The sequence below is a fragment of the Jaculus jaculus genome, chromosome 19, assembly GCF_020740685.1.
Source record: "Jaculus jaculus isolate mJacJac1 chromosome 19, mJacJac1.mat.Y.cur, whole genome shotgun sequence".
Lineage (NCBI taxonomy): Eukaryota > Metazoa > Chordata > Mammalia > Rodentia > Dipodidae > Jaculus > Jaculus jaculus.
Genome location: NC_059120.1, coordinates 20,987,839 through 21,014,845, shown reverse-complemented (window position 1 = coordinate 21,014,845; position 27,007 = coordinate 20,987,839). Strand labels below are relative to the sequence as shown.

Sequence of the window (27,007 nt, the reverse complement as noted above, 5' to 3'; positions counted from 1 at the left end):
GAGGGAGCAGATAAAATTGTAACACTGCCGCTACGCAAGGCAGGTCCTCCCATGCCGGGGGGCCAACTACAACCCCTCCAATATTGGCCTTTTTCCTCTGCAGATCTTTATAACTGGAAAGATAACCACTCCCCTTTTTCAGAGGAACCCCAACACCTCACGAGCCTGATGGAATCTCTTATGTTTTCTCATCAGCCTACTTGGGACGATTGCCAACAGCTGTTGCAGACACTCTTCACAACCCAGGAACGAGAGAAAATTTTAATAGAGGCCAGAAAAAAATGTCCCTGGGGCCGACGGGCAGCCCACGCAGCTGCAGCATGAGATAGACATGGGGTTCCCTCTGACTCGCCCTGTTTGGGACCACAATATGGCTGAAGGCAGGGAGAGCTTAAAAATCTATCGCCAGGCTCTGGTGGCGGGTCTCCGAGGTGCCTCCAGAAGGCCCACCAATTTGGCCAAGGTGAGAGAGATGATTCAGGGGCCAATGGAGTCTCCCTCAATGTTTCTTGAGAGGCTCATGGAAGCATTTAGGAGGTTCACACCCTTTGACCCCACCTCTGAAATTCAAAAAGGCTCAATAGCATTAGCTTTCATAGGACAGTCAGCTCCTGATATCAGAAAAAAAACTTCAGAGATTGGAGGGATTACAAAAAGCTGAGCTGCATGATTTAGTAAAAGAGGCAGAAAAGGTATATTACAAAAGAGAGACAGAAGAAGAAAAGGAACAAAGGAGAAAGAGAGAGAAATATTCAAAAATTTAGGACAGGCCCTAGGCAGATAGGGAACCTGGGCAACTGGACCCAACTTGATAGAAATCAATGTGCCTGTTGCAAGAAGAAAGGGCACTAGGCAAGAGACTGCCCTAAGAAAAACAGCAAAGGACCTAGGGTCCTAACCCTTAAAGAAGATAAAGACTAGGGAGGACGAGGCTCAGAGCCCCTCCCCGAGCCCAGGGATTCAAGAACTCCCCAACCATCTTTGATGAAGCCCTACACAGGGACCTAACCAATTTTAGAGTTCAACACCCCCAGGTAACCCTCCTTCAATATGTTGATGACTTACTCCTGGCAGGAGCTACCCAGCAGGACCGTCTAAAAGGTACAAATGCGTTACTACTGGAGCTGACTGACCTTGGTTACTGAGCCTCAACTAAGAAGGCCCAAATATACAAAAGAGAGGTAACATATTTGGGGTACTCCTTGGGGGATGGACAAAGATGGCTGACGGAGGCACAAAAAGAGGACTGTAGTACAAATACTGGTTCCAACTACGGCCAGACAAGTTAGAGAGTTCCTGGGGACAGCTGGGTTCTGCAGACTATGGATCCCAGGGTTTGTAACCCTAGCAGCCCCCCTCTATCCACTAACTAAAGAGAAAGGAAAATTCACTTGGACCTCTGAACACCAGGGGGCATTTGATGCCGTTAAGAAGGCACTATTAAGTGTGCCTGCCCTAGCCCTCCCTGATGTGACTAAACCATTCACCCTTTATGTAGATGAGCATAAGGGGATAGCCCGGGGAGTCCTAACCCAATCCTTAGGGCCATGGAGAAGACCCGTTGCCTACCTATCAAAGAAACTTGACCCTGTGGCTAGTGGATGGCCTATATGTCTAAAAGCCATAGCGGCAGTGTCCACGTTGATCAAAGATGCTGATAAACTAACTCTAGGGCAGAGGATAACTGTCATTGCCCCCCATGCCCTGGAGAGCATTGTCTGGCAGCCCCCAGACCGATGGATGACTAATGCCCGTGTGACTCACTACCAGAGCCTGCTCCTCACCGACAGGATAACGTTTGCCCCACCTGCCATCCTCAACCCCGCTACTCTTCTGCCTGAAGAAACTGATGAGCCAGTGACTCATGACTGTCATCAACTGCTGGTTGAGGAAACTGGGATCCAAAAGGATCTTACAGATGTCCCACTGACCGGAGGAACATTAACCTGGTTCACAGATGGAAGCAGTTACATTGTAGAAGGTAAGAGGATGGCTGGGGCAGCGATAGTAGACAGAACACGAACAGTCTGGGCCAGTAGTCTGCCAGAAGGAACCTCGGCACAAAAGGCTGAGCTCATGGCCCTCACACAGGCCTTACGACTAGCTGAAGGAAAGTCTATAAATATCTACACGGGGGGCTGGAGAGATGGCTTAGCGGTTAAGCGCTTGCCTGTGAAGCCTAAGGACCCCAGTTCGAGGCTCGGTTCCCCAGGTCCCACGTTAGCCAGATGCACAAGGGGGCGCACGCATCTGGAGTTCGTTTGCAGAGGCTGGAAGCCCTGGTGTGCCCATTCCCTCTCTCTCCCTCTGTCTTTCTCTCTGTGTCTGTCGCTCTTAAATAAATAAATAAAAATTTAAAAAAAATATCTACACAGACAGCAGGTACGCTTTTGCTACTGCACACGTACACGGGGCCATCTACAAACAGAGAGGGCTACTTACTTTAGCAGGAAAAAAATTAAAAACAAAACAAAAAACTTCTAAGTTTGCTAGAAGCTCTACATCTACCCAAAAGACTGGCCATTACGCATTGCCCTGGCCACCAAAAAGCCCAAGATTTTATCTCCAAAGGGAACCAGATGGCTGACCAAGTGGCCAAGCAGGCTGTCCAGGGGGTCAGCCTTCTGCCCATAATAGAAAAGGCAAAGAACCAAAAAAGTGAGCAACAATATACCCCAGGTGATTGACAAGAAGCTAGAAAGTTAGGCCAGTTCTCCGAAACTCCGGAGGGGTCCTGTTTTATGTCAGAGGGAAAAGAGATTCTACCTCAAGCAAAGGGACTAGAGTACGTTCAACAAATACACCGCCTAACCCATTTGGGGGCCAAACATCTACAAAAACTGCTGCAGACATCTTCTTACCATATTCTGAGGTTGCCAGAGATAACTGGCTCAATAGTCAAGCATTGTGTACCTTGCCAGATGGTCAATGCTAATCCCACAAGAATGCCTCCTGGGAAGAGGCTAAGAGGAGACAGCCCAGGTGCTCACTGGGAAGTGGACTTCACTGAGGTAAAGCCAGCTAAGTATGGTAATAAGTATTTACTAGTTTTTGTAGACACTTTCAGGATGGATAGAAGCTTATCCTACCAAGAAAGAAACCTCAACCGTGGTGGCTAAAAAAATACTGGAAACAATTTTCCCAAGATTTGGTATACCCAAGGTAATAGGATCAGACAATGGTCCAGCCTTTGTTGCCCAGGTAAGTCAAGGACTGGCCAAAATATTGGGGATTGATTGGAAATTACATTGTGCATACAGACCCCAAAGCTCAGGACAGATAGAAAGGATAAATAGAACCATTAGAGAGACCCTCACCAAATTGACCGCAGAGACTGGCGCTAATGATTGGATAGCTCTCCTACCCCTTGTGCTCTTTAGAGTCAGAAACACACCTGGACAATTTGGACTGACCCCCTATGAATTGCTATACGGTGGGCCTCCTCCACTGGTAGAAATAACCTCTATACATAGCACTGATGTGCCGCTTTCCCAGCCTCTGTTCTCTAGGCTCAAGGCGCTCAAGTGGGTGAGACGAGCGTGGAAGCAACTCCGGGAGGCTTACTCAGGAGAAGGAGACTTACAGGTCCCACATCACTTCCAGGTGGGAGATTCGGTCTATGTCAGATGCCACCGCGCAGGAAACCTTGAGACTCGGTGGAAGGGCCCCTACCTCGTCCTACTGACCACTCCAACAGCCATGAAAGTTAAAGAAATACTCACCTGGATCCATGCATCTCACGTCAAGCCCGCTCAGCCGCCAGGCCCCGAATGGCAAGCCGAGAGGACAGACAATCCCCTTAAACTTAGGCTTCGCCCTGTGGCTTCTCCTTCTCCAGCTAGGTGATGCCTCCAATCCCCATGCCCCCCAAAAGTTGACTTGGCAAGTGCTTTCTCAAACAGGGGATATAATATGGACTACAACTAGGGAAGTGCCCCCCTGGACTTAGTGGCCTGTCCTGACCCTAGATGTATGTGCCCTAGTAGCCAGGATAGAATTTTGGGATATCCCAGAGCTCACCCCGGAGGAGGTCCCTAGAGAAGTCCACTCTCATGTGGCTAAGCGGGCACTCACACAAGGGGTCATCTCCCAAGGCCAATACATGATAGACAACCCGGGGTGCAGCTCTGGGCCAGCCCAACGTAAGAGGCAGCATACTCCATCTTATGTCTGCCCCCGAACTTCTAAACGAAGTTGTGGAGGGATAAAACAGTTCTACTGTAAATTCTGGGGTTGTGAGACTACAGGCAATACCTACTGGCACTCAGTTTCCTCCTGGGACCTGATTACTGTGCAGGAAGGATTAGATGGAAAAAAAAGCAGTTCCTCTCAGCATCTCTTTCATCCCCCAAGGTCGAGAGTCCCATGACTGGATAAAAGGAAAAACTTGGGGACTCAGGTTTTATATGACAGGATGGGATAAGGGCCTAACCTTTACTATACGACTTAAGATAGAGCCTCCCACTCCAAGACCAGTAGGACCTAATAAAGTTCTAGTAGAACAGGGACCCCCTAAAGTGGCATTGCCCAAGCTCCCACCCACAATGGCAGCCAAGATCCGTCGCATAACGACCGCTAGAACCCCTTTGACTAGCCCACTCTCGGAAGCCCCACACGAGACAAGACAGAGGCTCTTTAACCATATCCAAGGGGCCTTCCTCACCATAAATACCACCAACCCCAACGTTACCTCTGCCTGCTGGCTTTGTTTATCCTCAGGACTACCCTACTATGAGGGGATGGCAACTATGGGAGAGTTTAATATGACTAAAGAACATAATAGCCGGTGTTCATGGGGGACCAAAAACAAGTTGACTCTCCTGGAGGTCTCAGGAAGGGGCATATATAGGAAAGCCCCCCCCCCCCCCCCGTCCCACCAACATCTTTGTAATGTTACTCTGACCTATAGTCAGACCTCAGACAACCAATATCTAGTGCCAGGGTATAACAGGTGGTGGGCATGTGATACTGGGCTAACTCCCTGTGTTTCTACCTCAGTTTTTAACCCATCCAAAAATTTCTGTATAATGGTCCAGCTTGTCCCCCGGGTTTACTACCATCCTGAGGAAGTAGTCATCGATGAATATGACTATCATCCCACCTGATCCAAAAGGGAGCCTATGACCCTTACCCTAGCAGTCATACTTGGCTTAGGGATAGCCACCGGTGTGGGGACGGGGACCACAGCCCTGGTCACGGGACCACAACAATTAGAAAGAGGGCTTGATGAACTACATACTGTCATAAATGAGGATCTCCAAGCTTTAGAGAAATCTGTTAGTAATCTAGAGGAGTCCCTGACCTCTTTATCCAAAGTGGTCCTACAAAACTGGAGAGGATTAGACCTACTGTTCCTAAAAGAAGGCAGATTATATGCAGCCTTAAAGGAAAAATGTTGCATTTATATAGATCACTCAGGAGCTATCAGAGACTCCATGAGCAAACTCAGGTAAAGACTAAAAAAGTGTCGAAGGGAGAAGGAAACTGACCAAAGATGGTTTGAGGGATGGTTCAACAAGTCCCCCTGGATGACTACTCTGCTTTCCACCCTGATGGGACCCTTAATGGTTTTGCTCCTGATGCTTTCAGTTGGGCCTTGCATACTTAATAAGATTTTTACTTTTGTTAGAGAACAAGTGAGCGTGGTCCAGATCATGATACTTAGACAACAATACAAGGGCCTTCAGGGCAAAGAGAAAGCTTACATTTAGTCCTTCCAAGTTCTAGGATTAGAACTATTAACAAGAGAAAAAGTGGGAAATGAAAGGCCTAAGAATTCAGAAGCCCAGAAATACTATCATGCTTCAAAGGGAGCTTAAGCAGGCCCCTGCATACCTCAAACTCCAGGCTTTACTCTCTGTTGGAAGCAAGTAAAGAATCCTTCTTCTCATTACATCAGAGCCCGCTCCTAATATAAAACTAGGTAAAAAGGGCATGAGATAGTCCTCAAGGATGGGAAATGAGTAATAAACTGAACCACTTATTTGGTTTCTGTAAATAGCCTGCACCGTAAGCCTTAGTAGCCCGCACCATAAGCCATAGTAGCCTGCCTTAGACCACCAAGGTCACAGGAGACTGATTGGCCCACGAGGGGCTTGAACAAATAAAACTAATTGGCTTAGAAACTATGGAGTGGCACAAACTGACTGGCTCACACCCCATGGGCTCCTGATGTTAAAAAAATGATTGGTCTAATGCACAGGCTTTGTTAGAAACCCTATAAAAACTGTCCCGTTCCTACATTCGGGGCTCTGCAGTCCTCTTCCCCTGCATGGTGTACGACTGTGGGCCCCAGCGCGCTTGGAATAAAAATCCTCTTGCTGTTTGCATCAAGACCGCTTCTCGTGAGTGATTTGGGGTGTCGCCATTTCCGGGCAGAGCATGGGGTCCTCATTCTGGGGGTCTTACAACATACTGACTAGAGAGAGTTTAGTGGAACTTTAATTAAACCAGGTTCATTTGTCATGAGATGAGGATGCTGATAAGACCCATTTTGTTTTGTCCAAGAATAATATAAAAACTGTTGTATCATTGTGAGTAATCTTTATTGTTGTGGTTGTTTATGAGGTCTGTACTATGTGATGAGTGTTGTTAATATATGCTTTGCACACATTACTTTGTTTAGTGTAATAACAGTGTTATAGGGGAACTACTTTTATTTTCATAAATGTTATTCCATCTGAGAAAGTGAAAAATGAGGAAAATTGTACCTTCTTTGAAGAACTGTTGTGAAGATTAAGTAGAAATAATGAACATGAAGAGCTTAGCAAATAACATGGACCTTAAAGTTTTTCTTTTCTTTTTTTAAATTTTTTTTATTTTACTTGAGAGAAACAGAGACAGAGAGAGAAAGAGAAAGAGAATGGGCGTGCCAGGGCCTCCAACCACTGCACAGGAACTCCAGACACGTGCACCCCCTTGTGCATCTGGCTAACGTGGGACCTGGGGAATCGAGCCTTGAACCAGGGTCTTTAGGCTTCACAGGCAAGCGCTTAACCGCTAAGCCATCTCTTCAGCCTAAGGTTTCTCTTTTTTTTCTCAGTCCACAGTGATTCCCCACAGCACAAGCTACATCACAAGACGATTCTGCTTGGTTGCTCACAGTCTTGAATTTCCTGATATTTCCTGTTCAAGGTGAATTAGGAAACTTACACTGGTCAGAGAGGAAGGCCTGGTGGCATTTGTTCATGGGACAGTAGTCCCTTGTAGTCACCTACCTGCAGTTGTTCACTGTAAGACACAGTGAAGACTTCTACTTCTCATGTAGAAGTGGGCAAGTCCCAGCAGTCCTGGACGCAGATAACATACCAATTATTTAACACTAGTCCAATATACTAGTGTTTCAGTTCTTTTCATCCTTTTGCTTGATAAAATACAATTTCCTGTATTCTTTTTTTTTCTTTCTAAAAATTCATGTGCATAAGGGGCTGGGGAGATGGCTAGTGGTTAAAGACACTTACTTGCAAAACCTGCCCACTCAGGTTCAATTCCCAGTACCCCTGTAAAGCCAGGTGCACAAAGTAGTGCATGTGTCTGAAGTTCATTTGTAGGAAGGAAGTCTGGCCCACCCATACGTTCTCTCTCCTGCACATAACAAACAAAAATTAATAAGGTTATGTGGATGTGGGTGATGTGTGTGTATGAGTGTACACATACCACTACACATGTGTGGAGGTCTGAGGACAACCCTGGGTGTCTGTCCTTCCCCTCCAGCCTGCTGGACACACACTCCCTTTATTTAAAAAATAATAACTTTTATTTTAGTTATTTGAGAGAGAGAGAGGCAGATAGAATGGGTGCGCTGGGGCCTTCAGCTGCTGCAAATGAACTCCAGACGCATGTGCCACCTTGTGCAACTGGCTTACGTGGGTCCTGAGGAATTGAACCTAGGTCCTTTGGCTTTGTAGGCAAGTGCCTTAACCGCTAAGCCATCTCTCCAGCCCACCTTATTTTTTATTATTATTATTATTATTATTTTGGTTTTTTGAAGTAGGGTCACACTTTAGCCCAGGCTGGCCTGGAATTCACTCTGTAGTCTCAGGGTGGCCTCAAACTCATGGTGATTCTAACCTCTGCCTCCCGAGTGTGTGCTACCATGCCTGGCTTAGCCCACCTTACTTTTAAAACTAATTTACAGGAAAACTACAACTGCCTGGGAACAAACTACCAGAGGCAAGCAGTCTTAAATGAGTTAACGCAGCGGTGAAGTCTACGATGGTGGTCGTTACTCTGGGCCACACTTTGTGGGTGTTATTTGGGTGCTCGTTGGATGGAACAGAGCCACACCGATTCTTTTTGGCTGCAGCTAATAAATTAGCTGGCAGTAGGCTCTGTCCTGTTCCTGGTGGCAGCTGGGCCCTCCTTTTGAGCCTCTCTACCATCCCTCCTCTTAGTGCTAATTGACTTCCTAATTCCCCAAAGCAGCTGTGGTAACCCTGGCCCACTCTCCTCCATCGCTTAGTTTTCTCTATGACTGACAACTCGAGTGGCAAGCGAGGGGTCATTGGTGGCTGCTCCCCTTCCCCGTGGCCTTTGGGTGTTCTGCCATCCTCGCCCCATCTCTCTGGAGTCCCCATTCCAGGATCCCCCTTCTCTGTCCCTCTTTGGATCTGGCTCCTTTAATTACTTCTTCTCTTCGTTTCTGTGTCTCCTCTTCATTCCCTTCCTCCAAAGTCTCACACCTCCCTGGACCATATTTCCCTTGAAGCTGATCATTTGCTCCCTTTCTTGTTATCAAGCTAGTAAAGATTCTTTTCTTTTTTTCTTTCTTTCTTTTTTTTTTTTTAACAAAAGCAATATATACTTATAGTGGAAAAATTAGAAAGCAAATAATCAAACATGTTTCAGAGGCCCATAAATATACTTTTAGAGATAACCACCAATACTAACAATTGGAGTTATATTTTTCCGATCTAGTTACTATGCATATATATATATTTTACTTCAATATTGAGAGCATTCTGGATGTTGTATTTTGTAACCTGACACATTTTTAAAGTTTCATTTATTTTTTAATTTAATATATTTTTTGATAACTTCCATGATTGTAAATAAGATCCCATGGTAATTCCCTCCCTCCCCTCGCTTTCCCCTTTGAAACTCTACTCTCTATCATATCCCCTCCCCTCTCAATCAGTCTCCCTTTTATTTTGATGTCATCATCTTTTCTTCCTATTATGATGGTCTTGTGTAGGTAGCTGACACATTTCTTATATCAGTATTGTTTTACAGCATCATTATTATTGTATTTTTCTTTTGAGGTAGAGTCTCACTTTAAGCTCGGCTGACTTGGAACTCGCTCTGTAACTCCAGGTTCAGCCTACATTGATCCTCCTACCTCTGCCACCAGAGTACTGGGAATAAAGGCATGTACCCAGCTAGAGAGATGGTTTAGGAGTTAAGGCGCTTGCCTGTATAGCCTAAGGACCCAGGCTAGATTCCCTAGGACCCACATAAGCCAGATGGACAAAGTGGTACATGTGCTGGAGTTTGTTTCAGTAACTGAAGGCCCTGGTGCACCCATTCTCACTCTCTTATTTGCCCCCCCCCAATAAATTATAAAGACATGTGCCACCATGCCTGGCCTGTAGCATTATTATTACTATATTAATTTTTTGTTTATTTATTTGCAAGCAGACAGAAAGGGGTGGGAGAGAGAGAGAGAACGGGTGTGCCAGAGCTTCCAGCCACTGCTAACAAATTCCAGACATATGCACTGCTTTGTGCATCTGGCTTTACATGGGAGCTGGTCTGAACTGTCAGGTTTTGCAAACAAGGGCCTTTAACCACTGATCCATCTCTCCAGCCCCCAGCATTATTTTTACTCATTGCATTTAAGCTTCTCATTGTATGGATGCATTACAATTTAGCCATTTTAAACCATTATTACAAGATTATTTCCAATTATTTGCTATAATTAGTAACCTTATATCTCCTTGCATATGATTTTGGTTCTTTCTTTCTTTTTTTGTTTTTTTTCAGAGGAGGGTCTCACTCTGGTCCAGGCTGACCTGGACTTGTAATTAACTATGTAGTCTCAGGGTGGCCTCAAACTCAAGGCGATCCTCCTACCTTTGCCTTCTGAGTGCTAGGATTAAAGGCGTGCACCACTAGGCCTGGCTTGGTTATTTCTTTTCTTTTTTTAAAAAATTTTTATTAACATTTTCCATGATTATAAAATATATCCCATGGTAATTCCCTCCCTCCCCACCCCCACACTTTCCCATTTGAAATTCCATTCTCCATCATATTACCTCCCCATTACAATCATTGTAATTACATATATACAATATCAACCTATTAAGTATCCTCCTCCCTTCCTTTCTCTACCCTTTATGTCTCCTTTTTACTTGGTTATTTCTTTATTACAATTTCTGAGGGGAAATTACTGAATGACTATTTTTATTACTTGGATATATTACAAAGTATAAACATTTTGAAAGATTCGCCTATCATCATTATTCAGTCTAAATCTCATCCCCTAAAGTTCAAGTGATGCCGGCCCCTCCAATCACCACTGAGGACATTTTGTCAGAAGTCAAGGTCGTGTCAGTTACTAAAAATATGACTTCTGAAGTTCCATCTTCCGCCACCTCTTCTGTCTCAACCACTCTTTTCCTTTCAAGATGGTTTTCTCTTCTGTCACTTGAGTCCTAGCTCTTTGGTAACCCCTCATCTGTTCTTCAGCCTCCTCTGTTGCTGCCTCCTCTACACTTACTCAGCTTTTCAACTATGGAGTTTATGTCGGTCCCACACAAACCTCAGGATGCCCTAATTTGGGGGGTTGCCTGCTTCTCTATCCTCTTGTTTCACCACTCTTTCTTTTGTTTTTACTTATTTATTTAAAAAAATATTTTATTAGCTTGGCATGGTGGCACATGCCTTTAATCCTAGCACTCGGGAGGTAGAGGTAGGAGGATCACTGTGAATCCAAGGCTACCCTGAGACTCCATAGTGAATTCCAGGTCAGCCTGGGCTAGAGTGAGACCCTACCTTGAAAAACCAATATATATATATGGTTTTTATTTATTCATTTTTCATTTGACAGAGAAAGAGGGGGAGAGAGAGAGAGAGAGAATGGCTTCCAGCCAGGGCCTCCAGCTGCTGCAAACTAATTCTAGACACATGCGCTCCCTTGTTCATCTGGCTAAGGTGGGTCCTAGGGAATGGAACCTGGGTCCTTTGCCTTAGCAGGCAAATGCCTTAACTGTTAAGCCATCTCTCCAGCCCTCGTTTATTTATTTATTATTATTATTTTTTATTTTTAGAGAGAGAGAGAGAGAGAAGGAGAGAGAGAAAACTGGCACGCCAGGGCCTCAGCCACTGTAATTGAACTTGACACTTGAGCCACCTAGTGGGCATGTGCGACCTTGTGCTTGCCTCACCCTTGTGCATCTGGCTTACATGGGATCTGAAGAGTGGAACATGGGTCCTTAGGCTTCACAGGCAAGTACCTTAATCACTAAGCCATCTCTCCAGCCCTCACCACTCTTTCTTCACCCCTCCCCACACTTTGTGTGCCAGTCATTCCGATTACTTTACTTTCACTATTTGGAGTGATTGATGACTTGTTACCATGGTGCTCTGTTCTTGGAAATCTTCACTCCCTGCCTGCACCATCATACCCAATGTCCATACGTATGATTGTTTCGTTTAGCAACTGTATGTGCTGTTTCCTGTGTACCAAGTGCTGTTCTAAGTACTTTATAAATATTAACTCACTTCATCATCGTATCAATCTTATGAAGTAGGTACTATTATTATCTTTATTTTGCAGTGGAAGAAAAGCAATATACAGACAGGCTAAGTAACTTGCCTGAGGTCAGAGGCGCATAAGTAGGGATTTGAAGCCTGGCTTAGCTGCTGATCTTATGCCATCTCTTATTGTACAGTGGCACCAAAGAAAGGCTTAAAGGGCAGGTGTTCTCTGAAGTCAAATATCTACTCAGTCATATACTTTTTATTTATTTATTTATTTAAGAGCAATAGACAGAGAGAGAAAGAGGTAGATAGAGAGAGAGAGAATGGGCGCACCAGGGCCTTTATCCACTGCAAACAAACTCAAGACACGTGCGCCCCATTGTGCATCTGGCTAACGTAGGACCTGGGGAACCGAGCCTCAAACTGGGGTCCTTAGGCTTCACAGGCAAGCGCTTAACTGCTAAGCCATCTCTTCAGCCCTACTTTCTTCATTGTTGTTTGAGATCCAGGTCCTGCACCCAGAGGCAGACTTAGGGAACCACTCAGGCAAGCCTCATACGTCCTTGCCCATGGCTAATTGACACACAGCCAATGATCTCTGAGAAAGGTTTGTTATATAAAAATATCAGATTTTTAAATTTTCCCTGCTCACAAGAAAACTAGACAAGAGTCTCTCTCTCTAAGGTTTAGAGAGACTATATTAGATTAAGAGAAGAAAGTGCAAAGAGGTCCTACCATGTGGCTGGCAGGAAGGGATAGGGAGCCCATGTGGGAATAGGATCCCCCCCATTTCAGCCCAGCAGGACCGAGATGAGAGGGACTTACCTGAACAGGGACCTGGATATTCAGGAGAGGTGAAAAGCCAACAAGAATGAATCTATCTCTTCTTTAAAATTTTTATTTATTTTTCAATTTGTGACCAATGACTGTGTGTGAGTGAGTGAGTGAGTGAGAGAGAGGACGAGAGAGAGGGGACGGGGGATGAGAATTTGCTTGCCAGGGCTTCTTGCCACTGCAAATGAACTCTAGATGTGTGTGTTACTTTGTGCATCCAGCTTTATGTGGGAACTAGATAATTGAACCTAGGCCTTCAGGCTTTGCAAACAAGTGCTTTTAACCACTGAACACTCGCTCATCTGTCTGTGTGTGATTTATTGAATCATGGACTTTGAGGGTTGGAAAGGGGGTCCTTGAAATAAACCTGTTGACTTCTCAGATACTAATGGGAAAACAGGCCAGTGCAGGGATTATGGCTTGCTCAGAGACAAGGAGTTAGGGATGCAGCAGAAATGACACCTTTTGGGCTGGTGAGGTGACTTAGCAGTTAAGGTGCTTGCCTGAAAAGCCAAAGGACCCAGGTTTGATTCCCCAGGACCCATGTAAGCCAGATGTACAGGGGGCACAGGCATCTGGAGTTCATTTGCAGTGGCTGGAGGCCTCAGGGTGCCCATTCTCTCTCTCTCTCTCAAATAAATAAGTAAATAAATAAATAAAATAAAACAAATTATATATTAAAAAGACTTGACACCTTTCCCAGGATGTCCTGGGGTAGTATGTTTAGCATAGTGATTTTCCTCATGTTCCATTTGAGATTTTCCTGAACTGAGATTGTGCACGACACAGCTACAAGAGCACAGCCATAAGGCTTGAGTCCCACTCCTTTGGGAGTAGAAAGGAAGAGCACACAGGTCAGCGTAGACATAGCTTTGCTTGCAGTTTATCTCGCAGTGCTGAGAATTGAGCTGGAGGCCTCACACATCCTAGGCAAGAGTGCTACCACTAAGCTACCCACTCCCAGGACTCTGAGTGACACCTTCCAGGAAAACCAGAGATCTTGATGGGCATATCCAGGTCCCTCTGGAGTCCTTAATGTTCTTTGACCTTTCAGAACTATTTGACATCGGGACAGCGGAGATGGCCCAATAGTTAAAGTTGCTTGCTGTGCAAAAGACTGCCAGCCCAGGTTTGATTCCCCAGTTCCCATGTAGAGCCAGATGAGCAAAGTAGCACATGCATCTGGAGTTCTTTTTCAGTGGCAAGAGGCCCTGGTGCACCCATCCTCTGTTTCTGTCTCTTGCTCTCTCTCTGCTTGCAAATAAAGGAATAATAGTAAAGAAAAGAAAGAAGCAACTGCCTGGCCTTCCTTCACTCCATGGCTCAACAACCTCTTTTCTCTTGACTCCTCTGGCTGTACTTCTTTCACCTCCATAGTCTCTTCCTCCTGCACCTGGGTTTAAAGGTCAGTCTCCTTACCAGACTCTTACTTTTTCTCCCTTCTCATATTTTCTGTGTGAGTTTATCTATTGCTATGATTTTAATTATGTAAATGCTGACATTTATCAATTTGTATTTCCTGCAAACATCAGACCTACATATTTGTAGGTTACTTTCTTGCTGCTAGGACAGAATACCTGACCAGAAGCATCTTAAAGAAGGGTTTGTTTGGGGCTGGAGAGATCGTTCAGCAGTTAAGGCAGTTGCCTGAAAAGCCCAAGGACCCAGATTCGATTCCCCAATAACCCACATAAAGCCAGATGCACAAGGTGGCACATGTGTCTGGAGTTCATTTGCAGCAGCTAGAGGCTCTGGCGTGCTCATTCTCTATATATATGTCCCTTTCTTTCTCTCACTCTTTCTCAAATAAATACATAAAATATTTTTTGTAAAAGAAGAAGGGTTTGTTTAGGCTAGCAGTCCATCACGGGCAGGTCGAGTGCTGTCTTGGCAGCAGGAGCTTGAGGCAGCTGGTCATGCTCAGCCTACAGTGAGGAAGCAGTGAGGAAAGGTGCCGCCCACAGCTAAGGTGGATCTTTTTAAGAAAATATTTTATTTTTTTAAATTTATTTGAGAGAAAGAACAAAGCAGAGAGAAGGGGGGGGAGGGAGGGAGAGAATGGGCACACCAGGGTCTCCAGACACTACAAACAAACTCCAAATGCATGCACCACCTTGTGCATCTGGCTTACATGGGACCTGGGGAATTGAACCATGGTCCTTTGGCCTTGCAGGTGAGCACCTTAACCGCTAAGCCGTCTCTCCAGCCCAAGGGGGGCCTTTTAATCTAGATAATCTCTCACAGGCATGCCCATAGGTTCTATCATGTTGACAATCCATCACAGTATTCACATTTTTGGTAATATAAATATTTTTATTGACAACTTCCATAATTATAGATAATAAACCATGGTAATTCCCTCCCTCCCCAAGTTTACTTTTCATAACTCCACTCTCCATCATATTCCCCCCCCACCTCAATCAGTTTCTCTTTTATTTTGATGTCATCATCTTTTCCTCCTATTCTCACAGTCTTGTGTAGGTAGTGTCAGGCACTATGAGGTCATGGATATCCAGGCCATTTTGTGTCTGGAAGGAGCACATTGTAAGAAGCCCTATCTTCCTTTGGCTCTTACATTCTTTCCACCACCTCTTCTGCAATGGACCCTGAGCCTTGGAAGGTGTATTAAAGATGTTTCCATGCTGAGCACTTTCTGTCACTTCTTCTCAGCACCATGGTGCCTCTGAGTCATCCCAAGGTCACTGTCATCTGAAAAGAGAAGATTCTCTAACCAAAACTAAGAGTAGCATTAATATATGGGCATGGACATTAAGAGAAGTGGTTACTGGGCACTTTGGTGAGCATAGTATATACATTTAGCCAGACAGCAGCAGACGTTACACCCCTAGGGCTCATGACTTCCTCTGTCATAGGTTTTCATTATCAGGCATGCATTCCGTCCCATGGAGCAGGCCTCTAACCAATTAGAGACTGGTTGTTTTCCCCCATAACAGACAGGCCACTTGCACCCATTGGCTCATTTGGCCTGGCTGGCCAAATTTAAAGATTGCAGTGTCCACTATTATTTATTTCTACTGGTGATTTCTCTCTCTCCCACAGATCTGCATGCAGTGTAGCTTTTTCCAGCTTTCTGTAGCTGGTCCATATGGAGGAGATTGTCAGTTCAGCTCCAGCAGGATTTCTCAGTGACTTTGCATCCCATGTATGTGGAGTCTTCAGCAATAGGGTCTTATCATCTATTCTCGGTGGGAAACCAAGAGCCTCGGCAATGACCTTTAATGTGTTGGGGAGCATCAGGGACCTCCCTGACCAACAACTCATTGGAAGGTATCCCATTCTTGGCACTGAAAATTTTCTAGTAACAATCTATGGCTTCTGGGTGTGCCATTGTCCAAAAAAGTAGGTTTTCATATGACTTATTCATACCCTCTTAGATTTTGATTAGCCCTTCCCCCACATTTTCTTTACTTAATCTCTTCCCCTGACCTCACTTAGGCCTTTCCAAGCCCAGTAATCTGTTCTTCTACTTACATATATATAATATCATCCTCTTAAATCCCCCCTCCTCCTTCCCTTTCTATTCCCTTTATATCCCCTTTCTAGTGTACTGGCCTCTGCTACTGAGTTTTATTCCAAGTCACAAAGAAGACCCAACATTTATAGCTAGAATCCACATGTGATGTTTGTCTTTCTGGGCCTGGGTTACCTCACTAAATATAATCCTGTCCAACTACACTTGGACATCTCATATCCACACAGCTGTGAAGAGCCTGGCTTTTCCTTCTCCTCATGCCATGGCCACTTCTTAGATTGACATCTGTGGTAGACCTCATAACCAGTCTCCTGTCTTCAATGTTGCTCTAGTCCAACTTGTTCCTCTACAACATTATAGTCAAAAAATTATTTTTGAGCCAGGTGTGGTGGTGCATGCCTTTAATCCCAGCACACGGGAGGCAGAGGTAGGAGGATCACTGTGAGTTAGAGGCCACCCTGAGAATACAGAGTGAATTCCAGGTTAGCCTGGGCTGGAGCGAAACCCTACCTTGAAAAACCAAAAAAAATATCGGGCTGAGGAGATGAGATTTTATGTGGGCAAGAGTGCTTACTGTGCAAGTCAGGGGACCTGAGCTCAGCCCCCAGCCCTACATAAAGATCCGGGTATGACTGCACACACCATAACCCCAGTGCTGAGGGAGGCGGAGACCAGAGAATCGCTGGGGCTCCTGGCCAGTCTAGCTGAAAAATAAAACGAGCTCCATGTTCAGTGGGAAACTCTGTCTTAAGATTGGAGGAAAAGATCATGACATCAAAAGAGAGACTGATTGAGATGGGGAGGCGATATGATGGAGAATGGTGTTTCAAAGGGGAAAGTTGGGAGGGAGGGTATTACCATGGGATATTTTTTATAATCATGGAAGTTGTTAATAAAAATTTGAAAAAAAATCAGAGCTGTGCTTGCTTTGGCACCATATATACTAAAATTGGAATGATTCAGAGAAGATTAGCGTGAACCCTGCGCAAGGATGACATGCAAGTTCACGAAGCGTTCCATACTTTTATGGTACTTGACTTGTGTCAGACATCAGACAACACACACTGTAGAGATGCCTTTTGCTTGTGAACATTATAAGAAAATTTATAAACAAAGATCAGGCCTGCTGAGACACTTAGCTGTCCACACAGAGGAAAATGTCCCCAGGGGTAGCTCTGGTGGCACAGGCCTCAGTGGACAGAAGGCCTGTTGCTGACCGAGCTGCTGCTTGTGGAGCTGAGTTCCCCAAGAACGAATTGGGTTGCACAGGTCCTGCGGACGTCACAACCCCTTGAGAGCAGCCCCATGTAGTTGAAAGGTTAGTTTGGTCTCATGTCAGAGATGAGTTTTGCATTTAGTTTTATGTAAAACTTACTTTATCTATTCTAGAATATTCTTCTACTCTTGCCAGGGTCTCAGGTTTGTTTTTCTGCTGCCAAGCAGGTCTTATTTTACCCTACCATGAATACTGATTGTTCCCAATCTAGCACAGCATAGACATAGGTAACAAGCACACACATGTGGCTGGTGTTCATCCCCAGTGGCGGGCCCAGCCTCAGGGCCCAGGACCTTGCCCCCTTGTGCTGTGGCTAAGTGGTATTTGCACTGATGACTTCCTGACTATCACAGGAAGTATACATCTTCTGCTGTTTCCATGTCTTCATCTCAATGCTTGAGTGACATGACTGTGCTGCCCACAACCATGGTGACAAGCACTTGATCACTGACTTCCGGGCAGCTAGGCCCTGTTCTTGCATTGTCTGAGATCTTTACAAGGTCTCCTTTGACCTGACATGTGAACCATGTGAGAGGGGCAGGGCCAACCAAACAGTTCTGTGAAGAGCAGCAGGGAGCACCCACCGTACAAAGAATTTGATTATGACATGCACACAGTCTACACACACAATCCCTAGATCACGAGAACAATGATGGCATGCCGACCCTGCCCGGGAGGAAGATTCCACTAGGAAGGTTGGTCATCTAGTCTTTAATGTTGTTGGAAATGATGTCATCAGGCAGATTGTCATCACATGTAGCTTGGTCATGTTATGTTCCTGGTTGTGATTTTTGGTGAGTTTATTATTGTGCTTTCTACAGCTCTCCCCCTTCTTTCTCCAAAGAGTTGGACATTGCTTGCACATTCCTGTTCAGTTTTGTTTTGACTGAATTTTGACAAATAAATTGATCTCCTTCTGAAAAAAAAAAGTCAGGGCTGGAGAGATGGCTTAGAGGTTAATGTGCTTGCCTGTGAAGCCTAAGGACCCAGATTCTACTTCCCAGAACCCACATAAGCCTGACGCACAGGTGGCACATGCATCTGGAGTTCAATTGCAGTGGGTAGAGGCCCTGGCATGTCAATTTTCTCTCATTAAAAAAAAAAAATCAGGGCTGGAGAGATGGCTTAGTGGTTAAGCGCTTGCCTGTGAAGCCTAAGGACCCCGGTTCGAGGCTCGGTTCCCCAGGTCCCACGTTAGCCAGATGCATAAGGGGGCGCACGCATCTGGAGTTTGTTTGCAGAGGCTGGAAGCCCTGGCGCGCCCATTCTCTCTCTCTCCCTCTATCTGTCTTTCTCTCTGTGTCTGTTGCTCTCAAATAAATAAATACATTAGAAAAAAAAAAATCAGAACTGAGGCTGGACATGGTGGCATGTGACTTTAATCCCAGCACTTGGGAGGCAGAGGTAGGAGGATGGCTGTGAGTTCAAGGCCACCCTGAGACTATACACAGTGATTTCAGCCCAAGCTAGAGTAAAACCTACCTCAAAGGAAAAAATAAAGTCAGAACTGGATTGGAGAGGTTGTTCAGTGGCTAAAGGTGCTTGCTTTCAAAGCCTGATGGCCTGAGGTTTAAGTCTCCAGTACCCATGGGTTGCAGTCACATTTGCATTGCTGGCAGAAATCACCTGACCAAGAGCAGCTTTTGGGGAAAAAAGGTTTATTGGAAGGGGGAGGAGAAGGTTTATTTTGGCTTACAGACTAGAGGGGAAGCTCCACGATGGCAGGGGAAAATGTTGGCATGAGCAGAGGATGGACATCATCCCCTGACCAACATAAAGTGGACAATAGCAACAGGAGAGGGTGCAAAACACTGGTAAGGGGACCCTGGCTATAACACCCATAAGCCTGCCCCCAGGAGGTGTTAATTTCCAAATCTCCATGAGCAAGGAACCTAGCATTCAGAACACCTAAGTTTATGGGGGATGCCTTTCAAACCACCACACCATGTAAAGCCAGATGCATAAAATGGCACATGCATCTGGAGTTTGTCCTGGTGTGCTTGTAATCTCTCTATGTCTCTCTCGCCTAACAAACAAACAAACAAATAAAAGTTTAGAAGAAAACAAAACCATTCACTAATGTCAAGTTTATTGAGCTGTGCATGGAGATCACAGTAGGTATATTATGCCCTGATAAAAGGGGGATATTTGTACAACCAGTTTGTCTCACCAGATGATATAACCAGGAAAATTGAAGAAATAAGAAAATTTGTTGACGTTTGGAGAATAGAGCAACTAATTTCTTTTTCTTTCCTTTTCTCTCTTCTTTCTCTCTTCTCTCTTTCTCTCTTCTCTTCTCCTCTTATCTCTCCTCCTCCTTTCTCTCTCTCTCTCTCTCTTCTCTTTTCTCCTCTCCTTCTTCTTTTCTCTCTTCTCTCTCTCTCCTCTTCTCCTCTTCCTCCTTCTCTCTCTCTTCACATCTCTCCTCCTCCTCCTCCTCTCTTTCTCTTTGAGGTAGGGTTTCACTCTAGCCCAGGCTGACCTGGAATTCACTATGTAGTCTCAGGGTGGCCTCGAACTCATGGTGATCCTCCTACCTCTGCCTCCTGAGTGCTGGAACTAAAGGTGAGAGCCAGTACATCTGGCTCAGAGCCACTAATTTTTTTTTCAGAGCCACTAATTTTAAATGTGGTAATGGGTGATAGCCCAATGTTATCAGTATGGCTCAATCTACCATTATTTTTATCTTGTTTTTCACTTTATTTTTACAAGTTCATATATGTACATAATGTATTTTGATCATATCCATCCCCCATTACCTTCTGTAATCTCATCCCACTCCTTTCCATTATATATTTATTTATTATTAGAAAGGGAGAGAGAGAATGAGCACACCAGGGCTTACAGTCACTGCAAATCATCTCCAGACACATGTGTCACCTTGTGCATCTGGCTTATGTGGGTCCTGGGAAATCGAACCTGGGTCTTTGGCTTTGTAGGCAAGTATTTTAACCACTAAATCATCTCTTCAGCTCATTACTTATTTATTTATTATTTGAGAGAGAGAGAGAGAGAGAGAGAGAGAGAGAGAGAAAGAATGGTCCTTTCTATTTTTTTTTTTTCATATAGTCCCTTGCAGACTTTTGTGTCTTTTTTTTTTTCATGACCCAGTGGGTGACATTAAGGTTACTTGAGTGAGCATGAGTGGGAGTTATTTAATTTTTTCTTGTTTTTATTTATTTATTTGAGAGAGAGGGAGAAAGAGAGAGAGAGAGAGAGAATGGGTGCATCAGGGCCTTCAGCCACTGCAAATGAACTCCAGATGCATGCACCACCTTGTGCATCTGACTTAGTGGGTACCAGGGAATTGAGCCTCAAACCTGGTGCTTAGGCTTCACAGGCAAGTGCTTAACCACTAAGCCATCCCTCCAGCACAGGTGGGAGTTATTTTACAGAAGCATGGGCACCTTACCAGTGACTAAACCACTGAAGAACATGGCTCTTCCCCACGAAGCAACCATTAACTGCCAATAGCTGCTCAATTCTACCAGGTCCAAAATGTGTGGGGGATCTTATATCCCACGACACCCAAGATTATGTTCCTTTTTATAAAAAAAGTATTTTCATATTTATTTGTGAGAAGGCTGGGGGGCGAAGACTATGGGCATGCCAGGGCCTCTTGCCAAGCAGACAAACTCTAGATACATATATCACTTTGTGAAGCTGGTGCTGGGGAATCCAACCCAGCCTGTTAGGCTTTGCAAGCAGGTGCTTTTAGCCACTGAGTTTTCTCCCCAATCCCTCTTCGCTTTCTTTTTTTGGGGTTGGGGGTTGAGGTAGGGTCTCACTGTAGCTCAGGCTGACCTGGAATTCACTATGTAATCTCAGGGTGGCCTCAGACTCACAGTGACTCTCCTACCTCTGCCTCCTGAGTGCTGGGATTAAAGGCATGCACTATCACCCCTGACCCCTAATTTCTTTTGTTATTTTATTTATTGATTTAGGTTTTTCAAGGTAGAGTCTCACTCTAGCCCAGGATGACTTGGAATTCACTATTCACTCAGGATGGCCTCAAACTCACTGCACCCTCCTATCTCTGCCTCCCAAGTGCTAGGATTAAAGGTATGTGCCACCATGCCCAGCTATTTATTTATTTTTAAAATTTATTTGAGGGAGAGAAAGAGAGAAAGAGGCAGAAAGAGAGAAAGAATGGGCATGCCAGGGCCTTCAGTCATTGCAGTCGAACTCCAGACACACGTGCCAACTTGTGTATCTGGCTTATGTGGGTCCTGGAGAATCAAATCAGGGTCCTTTGGCTTTGCAGGCAAGCACCTAAACCACTAAGCCACACTTCTCTGGCCCCCTAATTTCTTTTAAAATATAGGAAGCTATGTGGTGTATTTATGGACCTAAGTGCCTAGTAATACCACACAGGCTCCAAGATGAATATTTCCTCTTTCCAAGTTGTTATCAGGTATTTTGTCTCAGTGACAGACAGCTGACATGAAGAAAGAACTAGTGAGAAGACATTTTAAATGGTGACCAGAAGGTTACATAGTATCATCTGAGCTCGGTCCACATGGAGCTCTGGGTTACATTCTCCTGGAGGAAGACCTAGGCTGTGCCTGAAAGAACTCACATGATGCGTCAGTTCAGGGGTGGGGTCTTGGTGGTTAGAGGTCACATGAAAGAATTCCAGGGTGCTGCTGGATGTGGAGAAGTTGTAGGCCAGCAATTTCCTCACCTTCACCTCAGAAGCCTTCCTTGTCTCTATCTCCTCAAGCATCCAAAATGAAGTCTGACCCCAAAGCAATCACTATCACTCTACTCTCCACTGTCAGGCACGGCCCCAGCCAGTCTGCAACGCCAAGAACCATGCTCTTCTAACATCCATTTTGATTTAAAATCTTTTATGTTTGAGATGGACTTTTCTCTGTTGACAATGGGCTGGGTTTGGTCTACTCAGGAGGTGTGGTACTTCGGGCTTGTGGTAAATCCTGATTGGAATACAGTCTAAACCATTTCCTGGTAAATGTATAAATGTATATGAACAGTGGTTGTTCTCCTCCCTACCACTAACATACACTGAAGAAGCAGGAATTTGAAGCAATTCAGATGTGCTCAGCATCTGGCCCTCATAAAAGGGCTCCAGTGAGTCATTATTCTGCACCAACAGAGAGCTTTGCGTGTGGGGAGAATTGTATTCAATCATTCCACTTGCCTTCTATCCTGGCTGTGTATGACCCTCATTATTCCTTTCTTTTTTCTTTTTAGTTTTTCGAGATAGGGTCTCTAGCCCAGGCTGACCTGGAATTCACTATGTAGTCTCAGGTTGGCCTTGAACTCATGGCAATCCTCCTACCTCTGCCTCCTGAGTGCTGGGATTAGAGGTGCACGCCACCACACCTGGCCCTCACTATTTCTTTATGACAGTCATTGTAGTTTGTGTGCAAAGAGACAAGTAGATAAGAATTTGGGGAAACTGGGCTGAAGGGATGGCTTAGTGGTTAAGGCATTTGTCTGCAAAGCCAAAGGACCCAGGTTTGATTCCCCAGGACCCATGTCAGCCAGATGCACAAGGGAGCACATGCGTCTGGAGTTTGTTTGCAGTGTCTGGAGGCCCTGGTGTGCCCATCCACTCTCTCTCCCTCTTTCTCTGTCAGATAAATAAAAATAAAATATTTTTAGAAAAAAGAATTTGGGGAAAGTGCAAAAGGAGATGAGGAAGACAACCGTATGTTCAAAGCAAAACCAACAGTTATGAGGAAAGAAAGTAATTTTTTTTTTTTTTTTGAGAAGCCAGGAAAAAATAAATGCAGTAGAAACCTTGGCATCCTTCTAGTTGTGAGGGCCTCAGGGTTTGGATCACTCAACCCATTGACAAATAGGACCGGTCATGTCTGCCACATCAGGTTGAGAGGTAAGAGGACTCTTGCATGACAATACTGTTGGGTGCCACTTCGTGAGTGAAATCATTAAATAGTCATATCATTTAATGCCCAAAACAAACCCCAAAGGAGATAATGTTAAACCAGTCTTCAGCTGAAAGGCCCAAGGCTTGAGATGCTAAGTGGTTAGTTCAAGGACAAACAGCCTATTGGTACCCATGACTGTCTGGCTCCAAATCCTGTTCTTGCCATGATTTGATACTGACATTGATGTCAAAGGACACATGGTTTTCCCTAATGTAAGGCCTGTGGCCTCCCTGTGTCCTTGACCCCACAGAAGGCACAGCCAAGCCCAGTTCTGTTTCCTCAGACTCCCACTCCTTGCTGTGAGAGCAGGCTCATTGTTAATCTAATAAACAGCTTCCTGTTAAACTGGGGAGAGGGGAAGGTGTTGCTCTAGGGCCCTGCCAACTGGCAGGTGGACGCTCCAGTGACCTTGCCCACAGAAGTGACCCAGGACAATGATCTGAGGGGATGAGAGCTTTGGGCCAGTTGCTCTGGGTGAGGGTTTTGGCTGTTTGTTTGATTTTTTACTAGCAGCATGACTTTAAGTTTTCTTTCCGTTTCTTTATCAGTAAAATGTGGATATTGTTCTGAATATCAAATGAGATAACATGGGAAATGACACGAAATGAAAGGTAATTGTTTCTATGGAAGGAGAAGACACACCTCTATGGAAGTTATTTAGGCTTGGGGGGGGGTTGTGTCCCATTCCCCCACACATCTCTATTATGGCCAATCATTTATTCATTTGCTCAGTACTAAAGGCATTCTAAATATTCGCTGTATCCATTGCTAGGAAAACCATTATGAGAGTGAATTTACCCAGGTAGAGTTCAGCTGAAGTATGTTAGAGGAGACGGGGCCTTGGAATATAAGCCTTACCGCCTGAGTGTGGTCCATGAGAGAGTGTGGCATTTGAGCATCCAGACCTCATCTCCAGGAGTAACAGTGGCTCTAGTAAATGGCAGTGGAAGAAGAGAAGAAAGAGAAGGAAAAGGAGGAAGAGGACAGAATGAGGAAGAGGAAGAAGAGAAAGATGGAGGGGGAGGTGAGAGAGCCACAGCTTTGGGGTGGTGGTCAGCTTGGGGGTTTTGGAGGTGCTGGAGAAACCCACCACCTTGGCAGAGGAAGACTGATGCCTCCAGCTGAGTTGATGGATTAATGTCCTTGTTGTCTGAGGCGTTTATAGTGTTTAGATGGTGCCATATCTGTACCATATCAGATGGCAAATGTATCAAGGTTTGGTTCCAGCTCCCAGTGCACTACTTACGAGTCACCAGGACACCGGGAAGGTTAGTGAGCACTCTGACCTCCCCTGGGAAGCAGGAAGGTGGGTTCCTGGGTTCGAGCACAAGCTGAGAGAAAAGTTTCACTGACAGCTGGCTTGGTAGGAAGCCCAAGGTACTGCTTTCCTGGTGTTGGGTAATGGTAGGCAAAGTGCTCACTTTTCTGCGATCTCTGATCCTTCATGAGCTAACCACTCACCTCACCCTACCCCACTATCCTGTTTATTCCTCAACATGCAGTATCCACACCAAACTAGCAGATGGCCCCCAAAACCTGAAAGTTTGTACCTACCCTGTAACTTTTGCTTGAGATGAGAAGCTTACTTTCCCACCTGTCTTTTCACCTAGCTTATCACTCACACCCAGATTGCATCCTGCCTCCCAGGAAGCCATCTTTAACTTCCATATACATGCTGGTTGACCTTTTTGCTCTTGGATCTCCCCATCTTAACAACTCCCCAATAATTTCATAATCTACCAATTCATTCATCAGCAAAGATCACCTGTTCTATGTAGAAAGAACTCCCCAGATACAGTCCCTTCTCTATTTCCACAACTTCCACCCCAGTTACCACCTGCCCAGGTTATAAATACCCTTTCTCTGCCATCACTCTCCCAACTCCACATAGCAAACTCCATATGGTGGTCTAGTTATTTATTTGTTTAGGCAAGCCCAACAGACTGGCCTTTTTTTTTTTTTTAATGAGAAAGAGAATTGGCACACTAGGGCCTCCAACCACTGTAATCGAAATCCAGATGTGTGCATCACCTTGTGTGCATGTGTGACTTTTTTTGTCTTTAAAATTTTGTTTTTCTCTAGGAAGGTCTCACTTTAACCCAGGTTGACCTGAATCTCACTCTGGGGCCTCAGGCTGGCCTGAACTCACAGTGCTTCTTCTACTTCTGCTTCCTGAGTTCCAGGATTAAAGGCATTAGCTACCACGCCCAGACAGTGGTCTTTTGAAAGGTATATTACTAGCTATGATTCTCCTGTTTATAGTCTATTTGTTTATTCATTCATTTATGTGTGTGTGTGTGTGTGTGTGTGTGTGTGTGTGTGTGTGTATACACAGGTATTGGGACACCAGGGTCTCTTGCTGCTCTAGGCAAACACCAGACATATAAGTCACTTTGCATCCAGCTTTCCATGGGTGCTGGGGGAATTAAACCCTTTGAAAGCTAGGGTCTTTTACAACTGAGCCATCTCCCCAGCCTTCTTCTCTTTATAACTTTTTCAGTAGTGCCCAAACATCTCACCACAGACCATAAGGACTGTCAACCTGCACGTGGTTACATCCCCAGCCTCTCTTCCTCTCTTCACTCACTCTGCTCTGCTTCTAGCACCTCCGCTTGTTCTCAGCCCCTCTGAAGGCACCAACCATTATTACTATGACCTCAGGGCTTTGGTGCTTACTGGGCACTCTACCTAGAAGAGTCGTGGCTCCTCGGTGCCCACCTGCCCTCGTCACACCGCTGTCTGCTCAGTGTCATCTCAAGCACAGTCATCGCCTCCTCACCCTGCATCTAGTAGCTCCTGCCTGAAGTCACGGCCTTTGCTTCGTATCACCAACACTCAAAACGTACCTGTCACCTTTGTTTTGTTTGCTTTTCTCCACTACAGAAGATGCTCTTCCAGAACAAAAACACCTGCTTAAGCAGGGCAAGCTGGCTCACACCTGTAATTCCAGCACAGGGGAAGCTAACCATTGACAAGAGTTTAAGTAGAGTGAGACCTTGCAACAAAACACAAAACAGGGGGTGGGGAGATGGCTAGTAAATGAGGGAATTGCATATGGGTCATGGTAGTATATTTATACTATAACTCTACTGAATATTTATATTATGGCATTAGTTGCTATTGCATTATTGGTAATATTCAAGGTTAATCGTATTCATCAACAGACTGCTTTTGAGATTGTATTCAACACAATAGTGGCAATGAAATGAAGAATTTTGGGCTGGAGAGATGGCTTAGCAGTTAATGCACTTGCCTGCAAAGCCAAAGGACCCAGGTTTGATTCCCCAAATTTATGAACCACAAGTTTTGGTTTTGTCTCACCTTTAACAAAGAATTGATAAAGACAGGCTCAAAAATGATAAATTTTGAATTATTAAGTTTAAGGAGAAATCACAAATTGTGAGATTTTAGAGAGAAATCACAAACTGTGGATTTTTTTTTTTTTCTTTTTAAGGGAGACTGGGATCCAGGAAGGAAGGCTGGAGCACAGTCATAAACATTTGGGAAGTAGGAAACATGCTCTCATGTGGAAAGCACTGAACAGTTTATAAGAAAGATTATAAACTTATATGAAACAAAAATTGAGGTTTTTCTTTTAAAGGGCAAGTCTGGGGTAGAGCTGCAAGCATGTGGAAGGGAATTCATAAAGCCCATATAAGAGGAACTAAGGTTTTCAAAGAAAGACTGGAGTAGATCCACACGCACATGGAGGATAGAATTTAGAAGTTTGTGTAAGGATATTCAGAGGGAACACACATGGTGTGTGTTTTCCTATGGAGGGAAGTTAAG

The 27,007-nt window shown here is 44.9% G+C and overlaps 1 non-coding gene across 1 annotated transcript; it reads left to right on the top strand.

Moving 5' to 3' along the window:
* Positions 1 to 16,946: 16,946 nt before the first annotated feature.
* Positions 16,947 to 17,053, top strand: LOC123456107. The gene has a single exon (XR_006634328.1). It is a non-coding gene; the product is annotated as a U6 spliceosomal RNA (small nuclear RNA).
* Positions 17,054 to 27,007: the final 9,954 nt, after the last annotated feature.